This window comes from Carettochelys insculpta, chromosome 1 (genome assembly GCF_033958435.1).
Source record: "Carettochelys insculpta isolate YL-2023 chromosome 1, ASM3395843v1, whole genome shotgun sequence".
Taxonomy (NCBI): Eukaryota; Metazoa; Chordata; order Testudines; family Carettochelyidae; genus Carettochelys; species Carettochelys insculpta.
The window spans coordinates 13585060-13604263 of NC_134137.1; the positions used below are offsets into that span (position 1 = coordinate 13585060).

The 19204-nt window shown below is 48.2% G+C and overlaps 1 pseudogene; it reads right to left on the reverse strand.

Moving 5' to 3' along the window:
• Positions 1-3253: 3253 nt before the first annotated feature.
• Positions 3254-4113, reverse strand: LOC142003685 (olfactory receptor 2AT4-like; annotated as a pseudogene).
• Positions 4114-19204: the final 15091 nt, after the last annotated feature.

Genomic DNA, 19204 nt, shown 5'->3' on the forward strand with positions numbered 1-19204 from the left:
GGACTATTATATAGGGTCTGGAAACCATTTTAATGCCCAGTGTGGCTATTGGCCCCAGATATTTTGCTAAGGGTGCCATGTGAGGTGTCAAATGAAAGCTGATGATGCCCTAAACCTGCGTATGCTACTTATATGTCTGCATCATGTATGTATGTAAAGTTCTAGATTTCTAGCTCCTCAGCTGCATGAAAAATGTTTCAGTGCTGAGGTTCACAAAGGGAGGTGGGGGCTCCCAGCCAGGATAATAGACTGAGCAACGGCCCAGATAGCCAACACACATTTTGTTGTAATGGCAGGGTTTTCCTACTGGGACTGCAATGAATGGAAACTCAGCACAGAGACTCACCTGGTCAGGTGGTAAGCCTGGGCCTGTGGAGAAGAGTGGAATTTTCCCTCCACATGTGCAAAGCTATAAGGTAAGCCCTGGCAGGTACTTTCTTGGTTCTTTAGTCCTCATGAGTTAAGCCTGTCTGAACTGAGCCCCCATCCCTCAGGGGATGATGTGGATTTAGCAATGTCTATCTTGGATCTGTTGTCTTGTGGTTGAGTTCTAAAATGCTCGAGGGAATGAATCTACGTGACCTGAAATAAACTTTCAGAGATTCTCAAGATTCAGCAAATGACATGGCTGGTCTGCATCAGAAATTATGACTGATGCATGTAAAGTATTGCTTTAACAATTCTCTCTATCCCTGTTCTTTCTTTTGTGTTAATAAATCCTCAGATGTTAGATCTAAGGATCTGGCTTTTGTGTGGCTGTTTGGGTAAGATCCAAATATCCTTGGCATCCTGTCATCCTTGGCAGACTCCAGAAGACTGCTGAGAGGGTGTACCCCAAATCGCAGTGCGCATTCCGCACAGAGAGGTCTACTGTTGACATGGTCTTCTTTCTAAGGCAGCTGCAGGAGAAGTTCAGGGAGCAGAGGAAGCCACTCTACATAGCCTTCATCGACCTGACCAAGGCTTTTGACTTGGTCAGCAGGAATGGTCTGTTCAAACTGCTCCACAAGATAGCTTGTCCTCCACGGTTACTCAAGATGATCCAGTCGCTCCACGAAGACATGAGAGGAACCATCCAATATGATGGCGCATTATCGGGTGCTTTCAGAGTCAGGAGCGGCGTCAAACAAGGATGCGTGCTTGCTCCGACATTGTTCGGGATCTTCTTCGCACTCCTCCTGAAGCATGCCTTTCGATCTTCAACAGAGGGCATCTTACTGCACACAAGGGCTACGTCTACACGTGCACCCAACTTCGAAATAGCTTATTTCGATGTTGCGACATCGAAATAGGCTATTTCGATGAATAACGTCTACACGTCCTCCAGGGCTGGCAACGTCGATGTTCAACTTCGACGTTGCTCAGCCCAACATCGAAATAGGCACAGCGAGGGAACGTCTACACGCCAAAGTAGCACACATCGAAATAAGGGAGCCAGGCACAGCTGCAGACAGGGTCACGGGGCGGACTCAACAGCAAGTCGCTCCCTTAAAGGGCCCCTCCCAGACACACTTTCATTAAACAGTGCAAGATACACAGAGCCAACAACTAGTTGCAGACCCTGTATATGCAGCACGGACCCCCAGCTGCAGCAGCAGCAGCCAGAAGCCCTGGGCTAAGGGCTGCTGCCCACGGTGACCACAGAGCCCCGCAAGGGTTGGAGAGAGAGTATCTCTCAACCCCCCAGCTGATGGCCGCCATGGAGGACCCCGCTATTTCGATGTTGCGGGACGCGGATCGTCTACACGTCCCTACTTCGATGTTGAACATCGAAGTAGGGCGCTATTCCCATCCCCTCATGGGGTTAGCGACTTCGACGTCTCGCCGCCTAACGTCGATTTCAACTTCGAAATAGCGCCCGACGCGTGTAGACGTGACGGGCGCTATTTCAAAGTTAGTGCCGCTACTTCGAAGTAACGTGCACGTGTAGACGCAGCTAAGATCTGTTGGGAAACTGTTTAACCTTGCAAGGCTGAAAGCTAAGTCTAAGGTGCGGGAAGTCCTCATCAGAGACATGCTGTTCGCAGACGGTGCTGCTGTAGTGTCTCACACAGAAGACCAGCTTCAAAAACTGCTGGATCAGTTCTCCAAAGCGTGCAAGGACTTTGGGCTTATCATCAGCCTAAAGAAGACAAACATACTCTGTCAGGATGTTGCTGAATCCCCATCAATCAGCATTGACAACTATACATTGAGGTCATCCACGAGTTCGTTTACCTTGGGTCCACCATCACTGACACCCTGTCGTTGGACACTGAGCTAAATAGGAGGATTGGAAAAGCAGCCACAACTCTGTCCAGACTCAGCAAGAGAGCGTGGAATAACAACAAGCTGTACATTCACACCAAAATGCAAGTCTACAGAGCCTGCATCCTCAGCACCCTCCTTTATGGCAGCGAGACTTGGACCCTGTACGCCTGCCAGGAAAAGAGGCTGAACGTCTTCCACTTGCGCTGCCTCAGGCGCATCCTTGGAATATCGTGGAAGGACAGAGTGACCAACACCACCGTCCTCAAGGAAGCTGGAATCCCAACCACGCACACCCTCCTCAGGCAGCGTCGGCTCCGCTGGCTTGGCCACATCCACAGGATGAATGATGGAAGGATTCCAAAAGACATCCTGTATGGTGAGCTAGCCTCTGGCAAAAGACCTCCCGGACACCCCCAGTTGCAATACAAAGATGTCTGCAAGAGAGACCTCAGAGAGGTAGACATCGAGCTGGACAACTGGGAAGAACTAGCAGACGACCGCAGCAGATGGAGGCAGGGGTTACACAAGGGCCTTCAGAAGGGCGAGATGAAGATCAGACAGCTAGCCGAGGAGAAGCGTGCGCACAGAAAGCACACTAAGGACTTGCCAGACACCCACTACATCTGCAAGAGATGCAGCAAGGACTGTCACTCTCATGTGGGCCTTCATAGTCACAGTGGACGATGTAAATGAAGTCCTCATTTGAAACTATAAAGGGCGCGATCCATAGTCTATGCAGGCTGAAGGATGCCTACTACTACTACTTGGGTAAGATCCAAATATATATTAACTAGGGTCTGGGGCTGGGCCCTTTGGGGTCTGGAAGAATCTGTGTGGGGTTTGGTGAAACAGGTTTAATAACCTCTCACCTGAATTTGGGGGTTATTTGTCCGGGCTGGTATAGCAGCTGAGAAGACTGTGGGTTTGGTTGCATGACTTCTGGCTGGCCAGTGGGGCTGGCAGAAGTGCTGTGGAGTCTGGTTGGGTTTGCCTTAGTAGTGTTTCATAAACTATAAATGAGTGGATTCAACAAAGGAGTTAAAATAGCAGAAACAGCAATGCCCAGTATATGGATAGCAATAGGCAAGTCTGCTGTGTAGGATATATATGCCATGGCAGTAGATGAATAGTAAATGCCAACCACAACCAAATGGGCTGTGCAAGTAGAAAAAGCCTTATCACAACCTACTTTAGAGTTGATCTTTAATATGGCAGTCATGATGTGATCATATGAAAGGGTGACGAGCATAAGTGGCACAACTGAAATAGTCATGGCAATAGAGAAACCCAAGAAAGACTGAAAAGTTGCACTGAAATCAGAACAAGCTGCTTGCACAACTGCCAAACAATCACAAAAGCAATTGTAAATTATTGTTGTTTTTTAAATCTTAACAGCGAGGTCTGGAAGATGACAGGTACTGGTATTAATAATGCAATCACCCATGTACATGCTGCCAGTAGAATGTTTACTTCCCTTGTCATTTTAACTGGGTAATGCAAAGGGTTACAAATTGCTTCATACCAAACATGGGATATAACTACAAGAAGCCACGATTCAGTCACTGCTAGGCCATGAAAACCATACCTCTGCAGAAAGCAGACAGGAAAATAAATAGTTTTGGCATTGACCAGAAACATTGCCAACATCTTGGGAATGGTAGTAGTTGTAACTACTATATCAGACATGAAGAGATTAGTTAGGAAAAAGTACATTGGTTTGTGAAGTGTTTCATCGGTCACAACTACCACTATGATAATATTACAAAAATACAGGGAAAAGAGGGATCTGGAAATCTTGAAGTGCAGGGAATCTAGTGAGATAAAAGTCTTTAGGAAAGAATTGCTGATGCAGTTGTTCATGGTCTGGTGGCTGACAACATTTAGAGTGAAAAATCACACAGTCAGGAATAAATCCTAATTATTTCAAGAGAAATTGTAGGTTCATAAATAAAGTATGCTTCAAACTATGTTTATAGCAGTTAGCTATATATCTGTTTCTAGATGATGTATTTACTTGGTGTTAAATCTGGATGTATAATGAATGTAGTGTGTTTGGTCTTCTGTCAATGCTAAATGCTTCAGAGGAAACCAGAATACGCAACCTAAGAGTAATTCTTGAATAGTGACAACTAATTGAGACCCTATATTTCATATGTATAATTGGGATTATGTTTTCCAGTGCACAATACTTTGATTTGGCCAACACTGAAGTTTAAATAGGTTTTTGTTGCTCAGTCAGCCATAGCTGCGTCTACACGTGCACGCTACTTCGAAGTAGCGGCACCAACTTCGAAATAGCGCCCGTCGCGTCTACACGCGTCGGGTGCTATTTCGAAGTTAACTTTGACGTTAGGCGGCGAGATGTCGAAGTCGCTAACCTCATGAGGAGATAGGAATAGCGCCCTACTTCGATGTTCAACGTCGAAGTAGGGACCGTGTAGACGATCCGCGTCCCGCAACGTCGAAATTGCCGGGTCCTCCATGGCGGCCATCAGCTGGGGGGTTGAGAGATGCTCTCTCTCCAGCCCCTGCGGGGCTCTATGGTCACCGTGGGCAGCAGCCCTTAGCCCAGGGCTTCTGGCTGCTTCTGCGGCAGCTGGGGATCTATGCTGCAGGCACAGGGTCTGCAACCAGTTGTCGGCTCTGTGTATCTTGTGTTGTTTAGTGCAACTGTGTCTGGGAGGGGCCCTTTAAGGGAGCGGCTTGCTGTTGAGTCCGCCCTGTGACCCTGTCTGCAGCTGTGCCTGGCATCCCTATTTCGATGTGTGCTACTTTGACGTGTAGACGTTCCCTCGCTGCGCCTATTTCGATGTTGGGCTGAGCAACATCGAAGTTGAACATCGACGTTGCCGGCCCTGGAGGACGTGTAGACGTTATTCATCGAAATAGACTATTTCGATGTCGCAACATCGAAATAAGCTATTTCGATGTTGGCTGCACGTGTAGACGTAGCCCATGTTAGTGAAATCCCTTTGTAACTCTTCACAGCCTGCTTTGGATTTAGCTATCTTGAGGAGTTTTTTATAATCCACAAATGTTGCCACTTCACTGTTTACCCTTTTTCATTCCTCAGTATGTTATCCAGCTCACTGTGGGAAAACACAATGTATCCCTCTGCAATGTGAATAAAATACTTTGAGGAAAAAGCTATCTTTTAAAAATTGGAAGTTTAATCCTACTGAGGATTTGATAGCAGCCTTCAAATTCATGAAGGGGTTAAAAAGGGTATGGAGAGGGGCTGTTCTCAGCAAAACTTGGAATTCCAGTAGATATTCTCCAGTCATCTTGTACAGAAGCTGATTTGAATTAGAGGTTACATATCACACTCAGTAGGTCTCCAATTTAACATTTGAATTCCTTCAGAATTACTCTGTGAATGCTGGGGCGGAATAGCTTAATGGTTTGCACATTGGTCTGCCAAGCATAGAGTTGTGAGCTCAATCTTTGAGGAGGCCATTTTGGAATTGGGGCAACTAGATGTCAGGGATGCTGCAGGGGACTGGACTAGATGACTTCCTAAAGTCCCTTGCAGTTCCAGGAGATGTGTGTCTCCTACTACATTAAAATATGTAAATATGCTATCTGGTCATGGTGATTTGTTACTGTTTAATTCATCAATTTCTTACAAAACTTCCTCTGTTCACATTTCTGGGCATGGTGGTTCAGATTTGTTACCTGAAATGAATGGCTCTGGTGTAGGAAATTCCTTTACCTGCACTGTAAAGAACTCTGATGTAAAAAATTAACTTAGCTTCTCTGTCACAACCTTGCCTTCCTTGTGTGGTCCTTTGGGATTATTGTCCAGTGGCCTCTTACATTGTTTGGCAGGCTTCTTTCCTCTGATGTATTTAAATAATTTGTATGGATAGTTTTTGATTCTTTGCTAAGAGCTCTTCAGATTCTGTTTTGGCCCATCTAATTACTCTCGACTTGCCAGAGTTCATGATCCCTTCTCTTTTGCTCAGTAGGATTAAACTTCCAATTTTTAAAAGATACCTTTGTCTTCAAGGTGCTTTCAGCACTTTGTCATTTAGACATGGTGACTTCTGCTTTTTGAACCACTTCCTGTGTTTTATTAAATATGGGGCATACATTTAATTTGAACCTCTATAACGGTGTTACTAAAAGGTTTCATTCAACGTGTAGTCACTTGACCTTTGGAAACCAACTTTTTAATTTCTTTTCAACTAGTTTGCTCATTTTGGCCCAATTTCTCTTTTTGAAATTAAGTACTATTTTAGCATTCTGCCTCTCTGAATCTAATTGCCCAGTCATCTCTTTCCATATGCCTTATCCATGCCTCCAGTCATACTTATTTCCCTTCTCTGGACTGCTCTATTTCTCGCAGAATAGTTTTTGAATTGGGACTAAAATTCAAAGTATGGATATCCAATCAATTTATGTAATGTCATTAGAATATATTCTGTTTTATCCTCTATCATTTCACTAATAGCAGCTAGCCTAATGGTTGCTTTTTTCTGTGGTTGTTTGCTCTGAGGAAATGTTTTCATTCAGCTGTGCACTATGGCTTCGTCTACACTAAAGCAATCTTTCGAAAGATCTTCCAGAAGATATTTTCCAAAAAACTTTTTTAGAAAGAGTGCATCCACACACCAAAAAGTGGATCAAAATATCAATCCTCCCTTTCAATAGAGAGCATCCACACAAACCCAGCTCTTTTGAAAGAACAGGCCAGGGATCGAAAAATCCAGTGCCATGAGGACAATTCTTTCAAAAAAAGGCCCCCCCGGGGCATCTACGCATGTTTTTTTCTGAAAGAATCTTTCAGATAAAGGTGCTATTTCTCATCTGGGAGAGGAAGAGGGCTGCTGGAAAAAGTGCTGCATTCTTTTAATTTCAGATTTAAAGAGAGCATATTGTGTGTAGATGCTCCATGGATTCTTTTGGAAAAGGCCCATTTTTTTAAAAGAACTTGCTAGTGTAGACACAGCCAACAAGGGGTAGATCTTTCTTCTGGGTTGTTACAAGTTAATTTAGAACTCAGATACACATAAGAGTAATTTTTGGTGTTCCTTCCAATATGCAGTACTTGCATTTTTGAATTCTGTGTTCAGTATTGTCAGATATAGCCATTTATAATTTGGATCGTGGCAATTTTCAAGATTCCCTATTCCTAACAGGTAACTCAGAAGTTGAGGTCAACTGGAGTATTCAACTTGAAACTCCTTAGCTTATATATACAGAGGAAGGGATTGGGGTGGCCTTCAATGTCATTTTGAAACCCTAAAAATCTGATCTTCTATTGTCAATGGAGAACCTCTCTAATGAGACACGAAATCAGGACCTTGGTTTGTTTAGCTGAACAAACAAAGCCTGAGAGAGGACATGATTGGCCTCTGTAGTATACCTCAGGAAAAAAAAAATCTTGGGAGGGAGAAGGCTATTTAAGCTAAAGGTGAATGTTGGTTGATGTATTAGACTGGTGCAGAGCTAGTCTACAGAAAGTAAGGTAGTCCTCACTGGACAGGGAAAGATGGAAGGAAATAGTGAGAGAGGCATCAGACACCAAAGGGCACTGAGCTTATGATTGTTGTTGTTGATGATGATGATGATGATGATGAATATTGGTATTTTAAAAATAGCTATAAACGGGACGTGAATAATTGGCTGGAAATTTCAAAATGGTTTCTAACCATAAGAGCTGTGAGGTTCTTCAACAGCTCTCAACTTGTCAGGAAGAAAATAACCTATACTAGTTTGAGGTGGAACTTAACACCTTGTCTATGTCTACACTAGCACACTACATCAAAGTAGCCTATTTCGACATAAGAACATCGAAATAGGCTACTTCGATGCGTATCGTCTACACGTCCTCCAGGGCTGGTGCCATCGACATTCAATGTCGAAGTAGCGATGGAGAACATTGAAAGGAGACGCCCTGGAAATGCGGAGAGTCCACACACACAAGCACTCCCCATCGAGGTAAGGGACCAGCAAAGCCCTAAGCTGCTCCCTTAATGGGCCCCTCCCAGACACACTCAGCCTGCACAGCATGAGATCCACAGAGCCAACAACCTGTTGCAGACCCCATGCACGCAGCATGGACCCCAGCTGCAGCAGCAGCAGCAGCAGCAGCAGCAGCCAGAAGCCCTGGGCTAAGGGCTGCTGCACGCGCCGACCATAGAGCCCTGCAGGGGCTGGACAGAGCATCTCTCAACCCCTCAGCTGTTGGCTGGCATGGAAGACCCCGCTATTTCGACGTAGCGGGACACGGATCGTCTTCAGATAGGAATAGTGATTTTGACGTCTCGCTGCCTTACGTTGATTTCAACATCGGAATAGTGTACAGCTCGTGTAGACGTGATGCATGCTATTTCAATGTTGTGCTAGCTACTGCGAAGTAGCTGGCTAGTATAGACACACCTCTTATGGATAGAACAACAGTATGAGGTCTTCGTGTCCTATGTGAATCTGAATTAAGTTTTTTAATGCTTTTTCGCTCCATACAGAAAATCACAAATGGTAGTTTACTGCTATAATCTCAAGTAATTGTCATATGAATTTGCCTCTTAATTTTTCTCCTCTCTCTGATCTTATTTCTTTCAGCTCTGTAAAGCTCTGAAGATACATTTTATATGAAAAATGATGTGCTACAAAAATAAAAGTGTACTGTAATAAATAAAGACATTCATCATTTAATACCATTATGAGGTGACTTAAAACTCAGGCACAATAAATAAATTTAAAAAATTACATCCTTTTATGATTATAGTATAATAAAAATCTTTTTTTATCTGGAATACCATGAGAAAATATAACATCAAAAGAAAGCTTTAGTTTAAAATTTATGGACTTGAATGTAATAATATAAATTGTGCCTGACTTGTGAATTTCAGAGATTATAAAAGCTTTGTTTTCACTGATGTTGCTCTTAGTAATAGATATCAGAGGGGTAGCCATGTTAGTCTGGATCTGCAAAACCAACGAGGGGTCCTGTGGCACCTTATAGATTTGTCCTGCATCTGACAAAGTGGGTCTTTGCCCACGAAAGCTTATGCTCATACATTTCTGTTAGTCTATAAGGTGCCACAGGACCCCTTGTTGCTTTTTAAGTGATAGAGGTAAGGCTCCTGCAATAAGGTATCTGACAAATACATTGATTGCATCTTCCTGTTTCTTTTGAACAGTGTAGGCTTTTTATCCACCTTCATGTCCCAAAAGATTAAATTAACATTGGTTTCTTATCTACAATTAAGAGACTCATGCAGATGTAGTAATTTTCATGATCAACAATCCTAGCAGAGTTTGCAATCTCAATTGCACTGCAGAACTCATAATTTGTGTGAATTACACTGCAGATTATACTTCATTTTGACAGACAGAGAGGAATTGATCATAGAGCTAGCAGTGGTTGTGTGGGTGCCTTGACTATATTTGTTATGTGCAAACATCACAGCGTCCCAGCCAATAATAAAGGTACTTCACATTTTGAAAAAGCCAGTTTCACAAAGCTGAAAATAATTACCAACCTGGCATCCTAGAGAGAGAAGTAAAACAAAGATGTGAATGATAGATGCTATTTTCACAAGGAGGGCAGGGGCCAGGAGAAGGCAAAGGGCACAGCTGCACTCAGACCAGGTGATTTAAAAGGGCCAGGGCTTCTGGCCTTGGCCACTGCTCCACAGTGACCCTACTCCCTGTTCTGGCATCACCAGACATGTTCCCCTTTCCCACTTGGGCTGAGGAGCGGAAGCAGAGCCCCCTGCAGCAGGGCCGAGCCCAACAGCCCCAGGCAGGACAGACCCATCCCCACAAGTTCCACACGGACACTGGCCATTCACCAGCCTTGGGACAAATCACCTCACTGCTTCCTGCCCAGCACCAGCCCCTCCCAGCCAGGCTCCAACTGCCACCTCCCCCCTCCCCCCACGCAGCAACTGCCACCTGGCTCCAGCCTCCGTCCCATCTAGTGCCTGGAGTCCTGCTCTCTCCTCATTCTAGCCATGCCCCACACTAGTCCCAGCCCCACTGGAGCTGAGGCCTGGGCCGACCTCTGTTTGTCCAATGTGGTTCTATCTCCAGGGACCCATCCCCAGGAGGCTGCTGTGCAGAGAAGCAAGTGACTGGGCCAGGGCTAGTAAGTCCAACACAGAAGGGTTTGCCTCCAGTTCCTGCCTCCGAGTCTGAGCAGTGGGGTTGTGCACCTTAGCACCTGCTCCAGAGCTGCAGGCCAAGATAACAGCAGGTGCTGCAGTGCAAGGTCTGCCGGGGTGCACATCGCCAGGAAGGGTGCACTCACTTAACAGCTAAGCTCTACTATCGGTTTAAACTGGATTAATGGTTGGTCGCTGTCTCTGTCTCTCTCTCTCTCATATACACACACACACTTCCTTTGTCATGACCTTCCCTCTTCTCTCCATCACACTCCATTTTTCTAGCCCCCTTTTCTCCCCGTTTCAATTCATTGTCCCCATATTGGCCACGTCTACACTACAGTGATCTTTTGAAAGATGAACCTCCAGAAGATCTTCTTTCGAAAGAGTGTGTCCACACGCACAAAAGTGGATCAATCCTCTCTTTCAATACAGTGTGTCCACACAGCCCCTGCTATTTGGGTCAGGGATTGAAAATCTAGCACCATGAGGACTGCTTTTTTGAAAAAAGGGCCCACAGAGCATTTTCGAAAGCAGCTTTTGAAAGGAGGTGCTCTTCATTATCTGGGAGCAGAAGAGGAATTCTGGAAGAAGAGTTGCATTCTTTTGATTTCGGATGGAAAGAGAGCATTTTGTGTGTGGATGCTCTGTGTGTTCTTTCGAAAAAGGGCCTGATTTTCTGAAAGAACTTGCCAATATAGACATGGCCATTGAGTCTTCATCATAACAATGGCATTCCCCTGAGTTCTTTGGCTGTCCTTTCTCCCTATACTTTTTATCCAAGGCTGCTGCTGGCCACTGGTACTCTCTAGCAGCTGAGCAAGGTGTTCACACATATTCTGCCTTGGTTTCCCCTTTGGCCAGCCAATCACCATTTAGTCCTATATCTTACAGTTCTTCACTATGACACCAGTCCTTGAGCTGGATTTTTAATAGTCTCTCCTCACCTAGCAGAAAGCCTGGTCAGTCAGAAGACCGGTAATACTACAGAAGGCTTAACAGCCTCCAGCTTCTTGAGGTTGAATCCATGTTCTCAGAGACACCTGAGCTTTTCCAACAGCTGTCCCTCCCAGCTGATCTGCAGACTTTTTTATCTCCCCAGACATTGCAGGATGACCAACCAGCCGGAGATGAAGCATCTTATTTTCCTGTTAATCTTTTAGTGGCTGGGATAGCAAAGGGATTCTACAACCCATAATCCTTTCACACGAGGTTTTCTACTCCTCATTTGTGCATGCCCTACCAATAAGCTGCCAGGCAGAACCTGCCCATTCCCTGCTTGCCTTCTACTGTCTCTTCAACGGTGGGAGTTCAGGTGAATTGAACGCAGGGGATTGGAGCAGAACCTCCCTTATATCATTTCTGGACCAGAATGCTTGGTACCACAAGGGGCCCCTTGTGTCAGTCCTAAAGGCAATGCTCTCTAATTCTGGCAGCCATCTGTGCCTCATTCTCTGAGTGGGAATGCCCAGAGGCAACACCACTGAAAAGCTACATTCCAGGTGAAGTAATCTGTCTCTTGCCAGTCCTGAACAGAAATGAGGAGGAAAAGCAGAGAACACTGAGAACAAATTTCTTCTCCTTCTTGTGCTGATCATCACATGCAGAATACTAGCTGCCTGAGAAGGAGTGAGACACAAGCCATGCCATGATTTCTCAGGTGCTTAAGCTGTTCTACTTTTATGTTTATCTTTCTCTGAGAAAAGCTTACTAAAAACACATAGGCCATGTCTACATGGGCACAGTCTGTCAACAGATGTTACTGTCGACAGAATTGTTCTGGCAGGATCCCTGTCCACGTAGTTCATCTACACAGGAAAGTGGCTCAGAACAGTGAGCCACTCTGTCAACAGAAACCATCCACACATACCGGGCGCTCTTTCAATAGTATCTGCCACTCTCTCTTTGGCTCTCCGAAGGGGAGGTTCTGCTATCTGCTGAACTGGCTGGACGTGGGGAAGCAGAATATTTCCCAGGTAATGGGCACCTACTGCACCTTGCATAACCTTTCCGAGTGGAAGGAAGAGGACTTCCTACTGGGGTTGGGGCCAGAGTGCAGTGGTCCCTATGAACGCCAGTTCCCGCACCCAGCTGCCAGGCAAACACTGAAGGGGTCTGCATCCAGGAGGCCAAGTGCGAACACCTTGCCTGCAGCCCCCTACAACCGTCTGCAAATCACCTCAAGGGGCAGTCCCATGCGTGCAGCCCTTCCACCCCCCGCACCGTCACCCCTCCCTTCCCCCACACCAAACCCAGACCCACAACCTAAAGGAAGGACATTGGGACTGTCTTAATAGAATAAAGTTTACTTTTCACAAATGAAACTTAGCTAAAAATATACTTCTATGCAACACAGAATGCAAACAAAAATTAAGACGCCTTGGTTGAACTATGCTCATAACTATATGTGTGGGTGGGGGGCTCTCAACAGGGAGGGGGTCCATTGTTCTAGGGAGAGAGTGCATGGCTTGGAGACTTGTGGGCCATGTGTTCCCTGTCCAGCCTAAGTCCAGGGTCTGCATCAGGGCTGGGTTGGGGCCGGGAGCATTGAGATGTAAGGGTTGGGGGGGCAGCTGCGGGGTCAGGCTGCATGGGGGGGACAGGGGGCGATGGGGGCCATAGGTACAAGCTGTATCCGCTGCCTGCCCCAGGGCCAGCAGGAACACCTGCCCAGGGGGCTCCGGGGCACTGGCAGGGGGTGCCGTCATCGTGGGGGGGCTGGGAGGCAGCAGGTCCCCTTGATGCTATGCCCCAGGCCAGCCAGGCCTCGACCAGATCCAGGATGTTGTCCACCTGGGCCAGACACCAGTATGAGGACCACTCCCAGGCCTCGCTGCCACTCCTGCTCAGCCTGGAGCCATTCGTGGTCCTTGGCCAGGTGCTCAGGGGTGATGCTTTTCAGCTCCCTGATGGCAGGTGCCAGGAGCGAGTAGTTGTCCTCCGCTGGCTGACAATGCAGCCTTTGCCTGTGGGCATGCTCGGGGGCAGGGTGTGTCTTCCCTATGCAGCGCTGGCGCTGGTGCTGGCCCCGCTGGCTCGGGCTGCTTGCCAGGGCTGCCTGGCTGGGCAGTGGAGCTGGCCTGGCCCTCTGACGGTGCAGCTGAGAAGTGGGAAGGGGAGAGAGCAATGAATTCATCCTGCAGCACAGCCCCTACAGCTACCTCCCCTGTGCAAGCAGAAGCCTACTCCCCAGCCATGGGATGAGTCTATCTGGAGTGTGGGCACTGTTGGATGGGGAAACTGTGATGTCATGGGCACGGGCATGACCACAGCTCCCTGTCGTGTTGACCCCAGGGGCTGATGCCAGGGGGGAGGGGGGTTGGCAATCTTGAAGCAGTCCCTGCCTGGGTGGTGGGTGTGTTGGGTACAGCTGGGGCTTCCCCAGGATCCCCCAGCATGCATGCAGCTCATCCAGATGTCCAGGGATATGAGTGCTGAATGTTGCCTGCAGCTGTGCCTGGGAACTTCGAGCCACACCCTGAGGTGGGATGTGTGGGGTGAGCCCAACACCCGTATGGCTGGCACGCTCCCAGGTACAGCAGTGGCAGCTTGCTTTTCCCTCTCCCAGAGCCCTTGGGTCATGGGGCTGGTTGTGGGTCTGTGAGTGGTCCAGCAGCAGTGTCGAGGGGCTGTCTACGGGGTCCAGGTGGGATGCCTGGTGGGTACATGGTGCTCATGTCAGGCCCAGGGTGTGTGTTAATGATGGGGCTGTCCTGTTGGGGCACGTGGCATGTCCTGTCTTCTCCCTCTTCCCTCCACCCAGGTTTACACTCCCCATGGGGAACTCAGCAGAGAGTATCAGGAAGAGGTAGAGTGTAGCTTGTGCCCACAATGTGACATTAGACAGGCCATAAGACAGGGAGGTGGTAAGTGTGCCCTGGCTGGACTCAGGGTCTGAATGTGCATTGTCCAACTGCTCAGGGGGGATCGAAGATGACAGCCTGTGTCTAGGGCAGGGATTCCCAGCCTCTGGGTTGGGACCCAAACATGGATTGCAATTAAATTTGTTAAGGGTCACCAGCAGCTCGGAGCCGCATGTGGCTTGTAAAGAAGCCATTTGCAGCTCCTTAAAGTGGTCACATCCAGCAGCTATCTAAATCAATAGAGAAGCAATTATGCATTACAAAGTCCTTTGATATTTGTAGCCATCCCAGCCAAGCCACTTAATAGAAGTCTGCAGTAATTTTGCCCCCCCACCCTTCCTCCCCTTTGCTCCCCTTCTGTTCTATGCAGCTGATTTGTCAGTTTTCATTTTTTGTCTGTATCTCCCGCAGCCTTTGAGTTTGACTCACCCAGGCCCTCCAGACTTTGTGTGACTCTCCCAAGCCCCACAGCCCAAATGTGACTCTCCCAGCCCCTGAGTGTTACCATACCAGCCCTCCAGCCTCAATATGACTCCCCCAGGCTCTGAGTGTGACCCCTAGACCCCCACAACCCCTGAGTTTGACCCCCAGCCCCTCCAGCCTCTGGGTGTGACCGTCCCAGCCTCCCAACCTGAGTGTGACCCCTGGCCCCTGAGTGTGAACTCCCCACCTGCGTGTCACTCCCCCAGGTCCTCAACCCACCAGCTCTTTAATATGACCCATCCAGCTGCTGAGTGTGATGCTCCCCAGCCCCTGAGTGTGACCCCTAGCCCCTCCAGCCCCTCCAGCCCCAAGTATGATCCACCCAGCCCCTGACTGTGACCCCCAGCCTCTGAGTCCCTGAGCATGACACCCACAGTCCCCCAACTCTCCCAGGCCCTGAGTGTGACCACCCAGCCCCTCCAGCCTCTGTGTGTGACTCCTTCAGCCCCCCGATCCCCCAGCCCTTGAGTGTGACCAACCCAACTCCTGTGTGTGACTCTCCCAAGCCCCTGAGTGTGATGCCCTAGCCCCTCCAGTCCCAACTGACCCCTCCAGCCTCTGAGTGTGACTCCCTTCCTAGCCCCTGAGCATGACCCCCACAGTCCCTCAACTCCCCAGCCCATGAGTGTGACACCCCCAGACCCTCCAGCCTCTGAGTGTGATCTTCCCAACCCACCACAACCCAAGTGTGATGCTCCCAGGCTCTGAGTGTGACCCTGCTGCCCAAATGTGACCCTCACAGTCCACCAGCTCCTGAGTGTGACCCTCCCAGCCTCTCCAGCCTCTCCAGCCTCTGAGTGTGACCCCCCAACCCGCCACAACCCAAGTGTGACTTCCCCAGCCCCTGAGTGTGACCCTCCAGCCCCCACCCAAGTTTGACTCCCCCAGCCCCTGAGCATGACTCCACCCCATTCCTCCAGCCTTTATGTGGGGTTTAAGCTTGGGAAGATGTGGGGGAGCAGTTTGGGGCTCAGGGTCTTTCCCCCACCACAACTCAGATCAGCTATTATAATAAAATAATAATAAACTACAATAAAATTTGTGTTATTATTTTAATATTATTAACATTTTCCATTTTTATGTGAAATAACTACTATGAACATACAAACATGATGGTGCTTCAGGCACAAAATTAGCTAGTTATGGCCCTGCTTCCATCCCCACCCCCATTTTTGAATTGCCTCGGGTCACCAAGTCTTTCTGAATTGTCAAAATGGGTCCCCCTCTGGAAAAGGCTGGGAACTGCTGGTCTAGGGGGTCCAAGCCTGGAGCCCCATCATCGTCCCCCAGCATCTGATGCAGAGTTTGATAATAGGTACAGGTGGGCAACCCTGCTCCCGAGTGGTGCCGGGCATCCCTTAGTTGCATGTAGCCCTGGGGCAGCTCCTTCACCTTGGCATGCACCTGTTTGAGGGTGCTTGTGGGATGTCTGTGTTATGCCAGGACTGTGGCGATGTGGGAGTAGCTGGGGGCATTCCAGCACTTTGTGCTGGGGTCCAGGACAAGGGGCTCATCATCCCACAGACCCAGAAGGTCCTGGACCTCAGCACTGGACCAGGAGGGGGCCCACCTGTGAACTCCCTGGGGGGTTCCTCAGGGAGCTCCCGGTGCTTTGGAGAGGGGCCAGGGCAACCCCCACCTGCCTCTGCCATGTCTGCCTGCTCTGAGGGGAGCGGCTGCTGGGTGTGTGCCTGAGCACATGCCGGAAGCATGCAGGCACACCCCCAGCTTCCTGCATGGAGCTTCCAGGAGCCCTATGGCTTTAAGGGCAGCTGGAAGCTGTAACCATAGAGCCCCGCAGGCTGTGGGGAGAGTGTTTCCTGGCTTCGGCAGCCGGTCACCATGGCAGACACACTCTGTTAACACAACTGTCTATATGGACGCCGTCAACAGAGGCCTTATCCCTGAACAGGGAGAGGTATAACTCTGCCAGCTGAAAAGCTCACTTCTGCCAACAAACTCTCGGCAGAGCGTTTCAGCCATGCAGTCATGCAGTGAGTATTTTTGACACGCTCCCTGTTCCATTAACAGACGTGTCCGTATAGATATGGCCATAGAGTATCAGCATAGTCTTTAGATAATTTTCTTTGGTTTTTGCCTTGTAAATAGCATTGTTACTGCTTCACATTTAACAGTTTACCCATTGGGCCGCTTTCTGCTTCCACCCTCCTGTAACTCCTGTTAAAGGGAATTCGTCCCCTCAACCACTGTTTGCTTGCTTGGGGAGCAGCAGTAGTCAAACTGTCTCACCACAGCTATATCCCTGGTTCCACAGATGTACAGTGAGTGACAGTTCTTCTCTCAACACGAATGCTACTCTAAGGATGTGTGTCCTACATGTGTGAGGCTGGAATCATTTAGCTAGCAGTGTTTCTTAGGATTGCACATACCACTTGGCGTGGGCATAAATCAGACCATTTCTATTCACCACTCAGTTGCTTCTTAACAACTATGGCAGTAAGATGGAGCTCTAGAATCAACAGTTCTTTGGCAGAGTATCCGAGCTCGTATCAGGAGAGCTTTTCTACTTTGTTAATATCACTATTTTTTCTATTTTTTATAGATTTTATTTATGCTCAGTGCCAAAAAGAAAAGAACAATGCTATTTTTCCTCTGACTCTCTTCTGGGTGCTACCTGAGGCTCAAGAGTGTCACGACAGAGTCTTAGATTTTAGGCTTTAATATTTGTCCCTCTTGCACATTACTTGTTCTGATGAGAATAAAACAAGCTATATGTCTTTTCTGGTTAGTAGAATCACATGCTATTGACAAATGTCCAGTTTGCCATTTGTTTTCTTAGTGCACAAGCTTTCGTGGGCAAATCATGCATTTGATGAAGTAGGTCTTTGCCCACGAAAGCTTATGCTCCAAAATATCTGTTAGTCTATAAGGTGCCACAGGACTTCTTGTTGTTCTCAAAGATACAGACTAACACGGCTACCTCTCTGATACTTGTTTTCATAGGCTGCGTCTACACGTGCACGCTACTTCGAAGTAGCGGCACCAACTTCGAAATAGCGCCCGTCGCGTCTACACGCGTCGGGCGCTATTTCGAAGTTAACTTCGACGTTAGGCGGCGAGACGTAGAAGTCGCTAACCTCATGAGGAGATAGGAATAGCGCCCTACTTCGACGTTCAACGTCGAAGTAGGGACCGTGTAGACGATCCGCGTCCCGCAACGTCGAAATTGCTGGGTCCTCCATGGCGGCCATCAGCTGGGGGGTTGAGAGATGCTCTCTCTCCAGCCCCTGCGGGGCTCTATGGTCACCGTGGGCAGCAGCCCTTAGCCCAGGACTTCTGGCTGCTTCTGCGGCAGCTGGGGATCTATGCTGCAGGCACAGGGTCTGCAACCAGTTGTCAGCTCTGTGTATCTTGTGTTGTTTAGTGCAAGTGTGTCTGGGAGGGGCCCTTTAAGGGAGCGGCTTGCTGTTGAGTCCGCCCTGTGACCCTGTCTGCAGCTGTGCCTGGCATCCCTATTTTGATGTGTGCTACTTTGACGTGTAGACATTCCCTCGCTGCGCCTATTTCGATGTTGGGCTGAGCAACGTCGAAGTTGAACATCGACGTTGCCGGCCCTGGAGGACGTGTAGACGTTATTCATCGAAATAGACTATTTCGATGTCGCAACATCGAAATAAGCTATTTCGATGTCGGCTGCACGTGTAGACGTAGCCATAGTGTTTACAAGGAGGTCATGACACCTGCTTAGCAGATTTTCTAATGGGGCAGTCAATCAGGAGTGTTTCTCACTATGAATTCCTCCTTGGAAACAATCTACTATTCTGAAACCTGTTTATACTAGAGTGCTAGCTACCCTACTTATTCTTCGTGAGGTGTCAGATCTTCTGACTCTATCCCCATTAAGCTGGGACACCAAATCCTGGAGACACTTCATCAATACTTCCCATGCCAATGATAAAACATAGATTTAAGACAGGTTCACTTATTTACCAAATCCTAACTTTTCTATTAATACCTTTATATAAGATCTGCTGCAGCTGTCCAAAGCTACGTCTACACATGAAGCCTACATCGAAGTAGCCTATTTCGATGTGGAGACATCGAAATAGTCTATTTCGATGAATAACGTCTACACTTCCTCCAGGGCTGGCAACGTCGATGTTCAACATCGACGTTGCGCAGCACCACATCGAAATAGGCCCTGCGAGGGAACGTCTACACGTCAAAGTAGCACACATCGAAATAAGGGTGCCAGGCACAGCTGCAAACAGGGTCACAGGGCGGACTCAACAGCAAGCCGCTCCCTTAAAAGGCCCTTCCCAGACACACTTGCACTAAACAGCACAAGATACACAGAGCCGACAACTGGTTGCAGACCCCGTGCGTGCAGCATGGACCCCCAGCTGCAGCAGCAGCATCCATAAGCCCTGGGCTAAGGGCTGCTGCACACGGTGGCCATAGATCCCTGCAGGGGCTGGAGAGAGAGCGTCTCTCAACTCCTCAGCTGATGGCCGCCATGGCGGACCCCGCAAT